Consider the following 7317-nt stretch of genomic DNA (forward strand, 5'->3'; position numbering starts at 1 on the left):
GCAGACGGCTAGGATATATTGGCTGCTTGTCCAGACAGCTAGGACCTATCGGCTACTGGTCCAGACTGTTAGGGTCCATTGGCTGCTAACCCAGAAGGAGCTATTGGCTAATGGTCCAGACGACTGAAATGTTGCTGTGTGGTCTTACCGTGGCATTGCGTGTTGCGTTGAAATATCATGGTGCTCTGAATAAAAGGTCGAATAATTGCATTTTATAGTAGTTCAATGTTCATTCTAATGTGGTGGGTATACGGTCTGTGTACCACGCTGTATTCGGTAGTATCTATTATATGAAAGGCACACAACATCTTATCCTGCTAAAAATCGGTACCCAACTGAAATAAGTTTTTGATTGGATTCTGTTAATAATATCCATGCACAGTATGTGAAAAATGGCTTCATTTCTACGCACCATCGACCTTTTACGATATCCTGCGCCCGGTGTGCAGGAGGCTGCGCCGGTGACACAGAATAAAGTGTGACATTTGAGCTTGCTCCTTTAACGAAGGTCTATTTAAAGGCAGACCATGTCCGCGAAATGTCTGTCGTGGGCTCTGTTTCTCATACTGTTAATCTCGCCGTAAGACGATCAATCCCCGGTCACTGCTATCATCAAAAGCCTTAACACAAGGAACTTAAGGATGATATTTGTTTTTTTTTGCGCCTAAAAACCATGGTGTTGCTCGCTATCAAGGCGAGCAAATTTACTCTTATTTTTGTTCAATTCAGTAGGTGACCTTCCTGGTCACGATCATGACCTTAAACGATCCATGGCGGGAAAGAAAACAAATGGGGAAAAAAGTGGTCGGGAAGATCGCTGCAGTACTCATCGCCTAAGCTTTGAAATGTTCCTGCTTTCTTTTTGGGTTGATTTGTGGCCTCTGAGATCATGCTAAGTAGTTGTGGTCGTACTGGCCTTGCATTACTGTGCAGTGCAAATGCTTGTGCCATGCTCATTGGATAACCATAATTCGAAGTTCTTCACACTATTTGAGTTGGGAATAATTTGGACTGCATGCATTTGTGTCGAGACCGCTCCAATTCAACCCCGTTCATCGGGCCAAATGTTTCATCTATCGGTCATATAATAGCCACTCACGTTACGACTTGGTAAACGATATGCAGCACGATGTCACAAACTGTTTCAGAAAACTAAAATTGTAAAAGCATGCGAAAGACCTGGGACAAGTCATGCCAGGTCCAAGTCTTCTAATGCATTGCAGTAGTATTCATGTTCTAAATATTACGCAATGGAGAGCAAGGCTGAGCAAACGCACTCCAGCTTTACGAGGCATATTTTGCAACTGTAGCCACAAGGTGACAGCAGGATAGCCCAGATGCTGCATGCAAGGCTAATAATTCAAGGTCATGTCATTGCTTGACTTTTGGATGATCGGTGTCACTTGCAGGCAATTACCAATAAGCAAAGCGAGGTGAAAAATGAAAGTTGCCAATAGAGCAAGTCTGCACCATTCACAGTGCAAACCATGCCTTTTGGTGCTTAGCTGTTTTAATTTCTCGAATCTGGCGTGAACTTGGCCAAAATTATTGACTGCAATTGGCTGCACGATGTTTGTCCAAGTGATGTTGGAGTAAATATGACAAAATGTCTTCGCAAGAGAAGAATAGAACTGTAGGCAAGGGGAGAGCCAAAGGAGCAGTGCTGCCCCCCCCCCCCCCTCCCCCTCCCCCCCCCCCCATCCACCGCTTCCACCCCTGAGCATAGAATTTGGTAACAGTTACAGGGAAGTTTCTGAGAAACTCAGTACAACTTCTACGTTTTCAGAGAAAATTTGATGTCTGGCCTCTCCCCGGCGAAACATTATAGCTGCTACGAAAACATGTCAGAAATTGTTGGTGCCATAAATCCAGCATGAAAGAACAATTGGACACGTTTGACTTGGCTTGACCGTTGGCGACCTGAGTTTTCACCATAAGAAACATTTAGGGCTTACGGCAATGGCATCAAAGTCAGTATGGTTGTAGAGCACACATTTAACATGCCTGAGTTGCGAACGAGTTAAATTGGTTATTATTATCGCTTGGCCTAAAAACTGACTGTCATGACCCTTGCAAATAGATTATCGCTTGTGATACTTACGGGAAATTGTGCTCGTCGGGTGCAAATGTCGTGACATCTGCCAAAACTGCCAAAAAAAATTTGCGTAATATATGTAATGATTACCGGGTATATGTGGAAAACCTCAGGGCAGAGGGTTGCCTGGCCCCCTCGTCAGGTAATGGTTGAAAGTCGTCGACGGACCTTTCCTCGACTGTTTCGACGCGGAATCCTCACAACTCACGTTGTCACAACCGAAACACGATAGTGTCAGGAGGAAAGCGGCATCGGACAGCTGCTGGGAGGCTGGCTGCATCAGACTAATACCATTGGACATCAGTGAATGTGGCTACCTTTGGTGGGTCGAGCGAGATCACGACGATGTGATGAATGAAAGGGGCTCAGGAGGAAAAATGGGTAAGCGTGCCTCCGAAGTGCAGTTCAAATAGCCTATCCCCAGATTTGACCTACTTTCTTTTCAGAGTGGGGAGCAGCGGCGTAGCTTCTTAGAATTAGCTTTGGGGTGGCTGAGCCCTAAAAATGATGAGTGATCGAAAATTATGGTTGAAAAATGATAACTAAAAATAGTAAGTTCAATCTCTGGTTAGGAGCCACCACGCCTCAATTGAACAGGAAAACAAACGTTTGTAGTGATGGCTATATGAAGTATTATTTTGCCTGTTAACTCTATTAGATTGCTTGCAACCACCATTCAGTGTTTGATGGAGCCCTTTAGTCATTCAGATCAACGGCTGCTCTGGAGCAAAATGCGAACTGACAGCAATGATTTTGAAAGAAGCCTGAACCGTGGACGCCTAGCAGTGCTTTCCTGATGCGGACCTGTCTGCATAGTCACGCACACGCACAAACACACACATTGGCACTCGTTATGGCTGTGCGCTAAGGCCTGTACCTAACCACCGGGACTTTTGGCATGACCAACAAATGATACTTGTGTAGTGCAAATGGCACTCCTAAAACAAAAAATGCTTGAGGTGCATTGTGTTTTTTATACTTTTGTTTTGTGCGGCCCATATGATTAATAGTTATATTGCGACGGTCTGATACCTTAATTTTCAAGTGACAATTGAGACTGTTCTAAATTTTGTCGGTGACAGAAGACACTGTTTCACCCCTACAATAATGGCCCATCAATGAGTGGGGCTCGTATCTGAAATCATGTTATTCGGTCTGGCCCTGTGTGTATCGCCTCACTCCGTATGTATTCTTCTTAATAACCAAGCATAAAACTACATCAAGTGGCAGCTAATAAGACCTGAGTCATGAAAAACCAGGTCATGACGGGTCATGACTAGTTTCATGTAAGGTTTCTTCATTTGGCCCATTTGAACCAGTTTTCCTTTGCATAGTCTAGTTGCATAGTAGTCTTTCCAAAATCGCATCATTGTCATCATCATCATCATGTGATGTGGCTTTAAGATGCAGTAAATACATAGAGATAAGTTGTTCAGAAGGCACATTTTTACAACTAACTGCAAACTTGATTGCGAAAAGCAGTTGCAGAATAACATAAAATGGGTGAGCCGAAAACAGTAATATCATACACACGTTCGGTGAATCTAAAGATATCCCAGGAAAAACTCAGGGACCTCGGGGCCCCCGTTGTCCAGCGATGGTTGCCAATATAAACATGGAAATGTGTTAAGTAGTAGCGGGCCGTGTAAGAAACCGGTATCGCGTAGGTTTCCGGTAGATGAAGGACGCGCGTACATTCGCCTGACCTCCCATGCAGCTTCCTCTCCTCGCCCCTGTCTGGCTCAATGCCCACATGACCCGGATGGGGGACTTGACTGCAACCGATGAATACCGCCTCCCCTCCGTCTGAAACCACCGCCGTCATATGTATCGTTCTTGTACCCCATGCCCCGCCCGCGACGTTCATAGGGCCAGCCAGACAAGCTAAGCCATCTTTACTGCATGAGGAAATTGCAACCACAGCCTGCAAGACTCATTTGCATGTAGTCATATGGATGACATATGATCCATTGCCAGAAAACCGCAGTGGCTTCGCCAACTGGTTGTCATGGATAGGAAGTACACTCAAGGTAAGCAAGACCAAAGAGCTGGTTATATCGATATTTCATAACATTTGTTTACGCAGCGCGTGATTTATATTATCTGTGGCATGTGGACACACTAATGTTTTTAGACGGTTTCCTCCTTTTATGATTAAAATAATTTTTTGCTTGCATTTAGTTGACAAAAGTGCGAGGGAGTTCTTAATGACGTAGCCAAACGAGGCTCTAACTTATGATGGCATGCCCTCTTGATTTTTGTTGCGGGAAGTCTTAACGACAAAAGCCAGAGAAGTAAAGCTATGCCTGGCCATGAAATCGAACAATTCCGGTGGCTATCTTGCTCCTGCGGGAGCTGTGATTGGATTGGCATCTCGACCCGTCGTGCTCCATCAGTTTCATCCGGGGTGTCATCCTCATTATTCATAATTATTATTAAGCCTATTTGTAGATGTGTCATGCTGTGTTTATATTGCTGATGGGTCCTGCTCATTATTTATAATTTTTTATTTGCGAGCATCAATGGTTCTTGATCTTAGCAAACGTGACGGACCAATGTTTCTCATGTGCCAGGAACTCCAAACTAGGTTAGATATCTTCAGTGTTCCCATTTGCTTCGCTGTGGCTGCTAACCGTGTTCAATATATCCGGAAAAATAATTTAGATTAAATGGGCTTCTAACAGTTTGCTGCCATAGAGCAGCATCAGCGGCATCCAGCCTCGACCTCACAACGTCCTCCATCAGACTCCGCTTGGTTCCAGCTGTACAGTATACCCTTTTGAAATTGAGTCCGTTTTGATCAAAATCAGATCAGTGGGCTCGGTATCACTAAGTTTTCATGGGAATCGCACCAGGAACTGATTTGTGCGCCTCGCGACGGAATCAGAATCATAATCGCGACGGGATCAGCACGCTTCTTCTTTTTAAACGTCTGATGCACAGCATAATATTGCAACCATCTTTGGAAAGCTTAAATGCTGATTTCAGACTGCACACGGCCAGGTGCCCAGCTAGTATGCAGCAACGCTAAAGGAACAGTTAAATCTTTAACTGACTTGCTCAGCTGATGGGGACGCTCAAACCATGAACAGAGGGACTCAGTTCAGAGTCGAAAAGGCAGGAAAGTCTGTGCTATCACTTTATGATTGTCCATGTCTTCAATTTGTCCAAAGCGTATCACCATTGGTGTAGCATGGCTTTTATGGTTAAAGGGAATATTTTACATTTGAAGATATTGAAGCAAGCATCAGATACGATGGAACAAGCTCACTCACAACTGTTGGTGTACTTTTGAATACAAAAGACTGCTCGAGACAGCACAGTTTCTCTGTTAAGTAAATTGCTCCTCGATGCGTCATTGTCTGATGACGTCATTGTGTCTTGCACAACAATGAATGAGTGCCAGGTGACTGCCGTTATATCTGGAAATCGTGCCCACCAACACCAGATATGAACGACTCAACCATCATATTTTTCTCGGTCTTGACTGTCGCATGATTAATGGAATGACAAAATTTGAATGGCGTTATTATGACGTCATGCATGCCAAGGGGACCTTAGGTTTGAGTTTAGATCTTATGGGGTTAGTTGGGTTGAAGTTTTTTTAAGTGCTTCTCCGATGAGTAGAACTTAATGCCGAAAGCGATCAGGTTTTGGCTGAGGGACGGACCATCGGTCACCTATGTAACGCATTTTATCGACCTGATTGCCACGATCACCTATGATTTAAGGGTTACTTTTTACACATTAGCCATCAACACAACACCAGTCACTGACCGTGCAGTCGTCATACCACAAGCCAGTCAACTAACTTTTTATTGCTGCAAATCATCGTTACTGAGCATTGACATCGTCTAACTCGTTGATTCTTGCAACCGTATTTCTCCTACTCAGTATCCCGGATATAAGGCCAGGGGTCCGTATATCTGAACGAATCAGGACCTGGTTATCAGGTCCAGAGACACGACTTTATCTCCGTAAAGGTATCAGCCAGTGCGTGAACAATGTTTTATTGACACAAATTTATGGAGGAGTGTTAATGTGCTAAAGCAGTGGTGCTAAACTTTGTCCTCGTATGCTAATGTGACGTAACAGGATACCCGGTGATAGCCTGCATCCCTATTGCAACCTCAGGTTAGGAACGCATTGACGTTCCATAGGTGCAAATGCACCCTACTCTATGGAACGTTCAGGTACGACATTCGTAGCTGCCGTGTCCGCTGGGGTTCAAATGATACCCTGTCACTGATTTTTCGGAAAATAAAGCCCAGTGGGCGCAATTATGATTATTCCCGAAAAACATGATTGCTCTGTTATGTCAGGCTCAGCAGCTGTCATTCGGTAGGCACGCTATGACTTCCTTTCCTTAATGCTCCGGAACCGGATTCTGGCTCGGTTTGAATTTTGGGGGATCGCTTTCAATCAAGTTAGGACTCAATTCGATTCGCTTCGCTGTAATCGATTCTAGCCATGACGTGACCAAGGGAAAGATCCACCCTCCCCCCACCCTCGTCGGTGAGTTGAGACACTGGATTGATTAATGACCGTTGTGTGAGAGTCGCCATCTTACTTTGGCGGTGTCCGTCGGAGTTCGACAGCTCTGCCAAGGTAATAGATGGCGCTGTCACCCGATCTTTGCCCGGACTGACGGGGATTTAACATCCGGGTCGCCGGGTCAGCGCAGACGGGATTGACTCGAAGACGCCACCTCTCCGCTTAGTTCTTGACGACGCAGTTTGTTTCATCACCACAATTACATTGATTGGCCTGGCAGCACGGAATGAGGGATCGTAAGGCGACGGCAGAGGTGGTCATGGGGAGACCAGCAAGCTTGACCATAGCGCCAGATAAAGTGCACTTGATCGGAAAGCATGCCACCCTTAGACATCCCCTAGCGCTAGAGATCCTGCTTTAAAATCATTGCCAAATATTAGTGAGTAGCATCTTATGTGTGAGATAAAAAGGAAGCGAAACAAAGATCGCGTAGGGACATGGATCGGGCAATACGGTGGAGTCAACAGGCTCAACATGTTAAGAGTGAAATAACATTCGTTTGTGTTCCCATGAATAATGAGAACTGTGCTGTTGTCACCGACGACGGAAAACGACTTTGCGACATTTGTATTTTCTCTTACATACTTGTTTTTTTTTCTGAAACAAACTCAACACCGTCATCCAGTAAAGTAAGTACGCTGGCATGCGGAGCCGGAGTACGGCTCATC

The sequence above is a fragment of the Pollicipes pollicipes genome, unplaced genomic scaffold (genome assembly GCF_011947565.3).
Source record: "Pollicipes pollicipes isolate AB1234 unplaced genomic scaffold, Ppol_2.1 Scaffold_6686;HRSCAF=7923_pilon_pilon_pilon, whole genome shotgun sequence".
Lineage (NCBI taxonomy): Eukaryota > Metazoa > Arthropoda > Thecostraca > Pollicipedomorpha > Pollicipedidae > Pollicipes > Pollicipes pollicipes.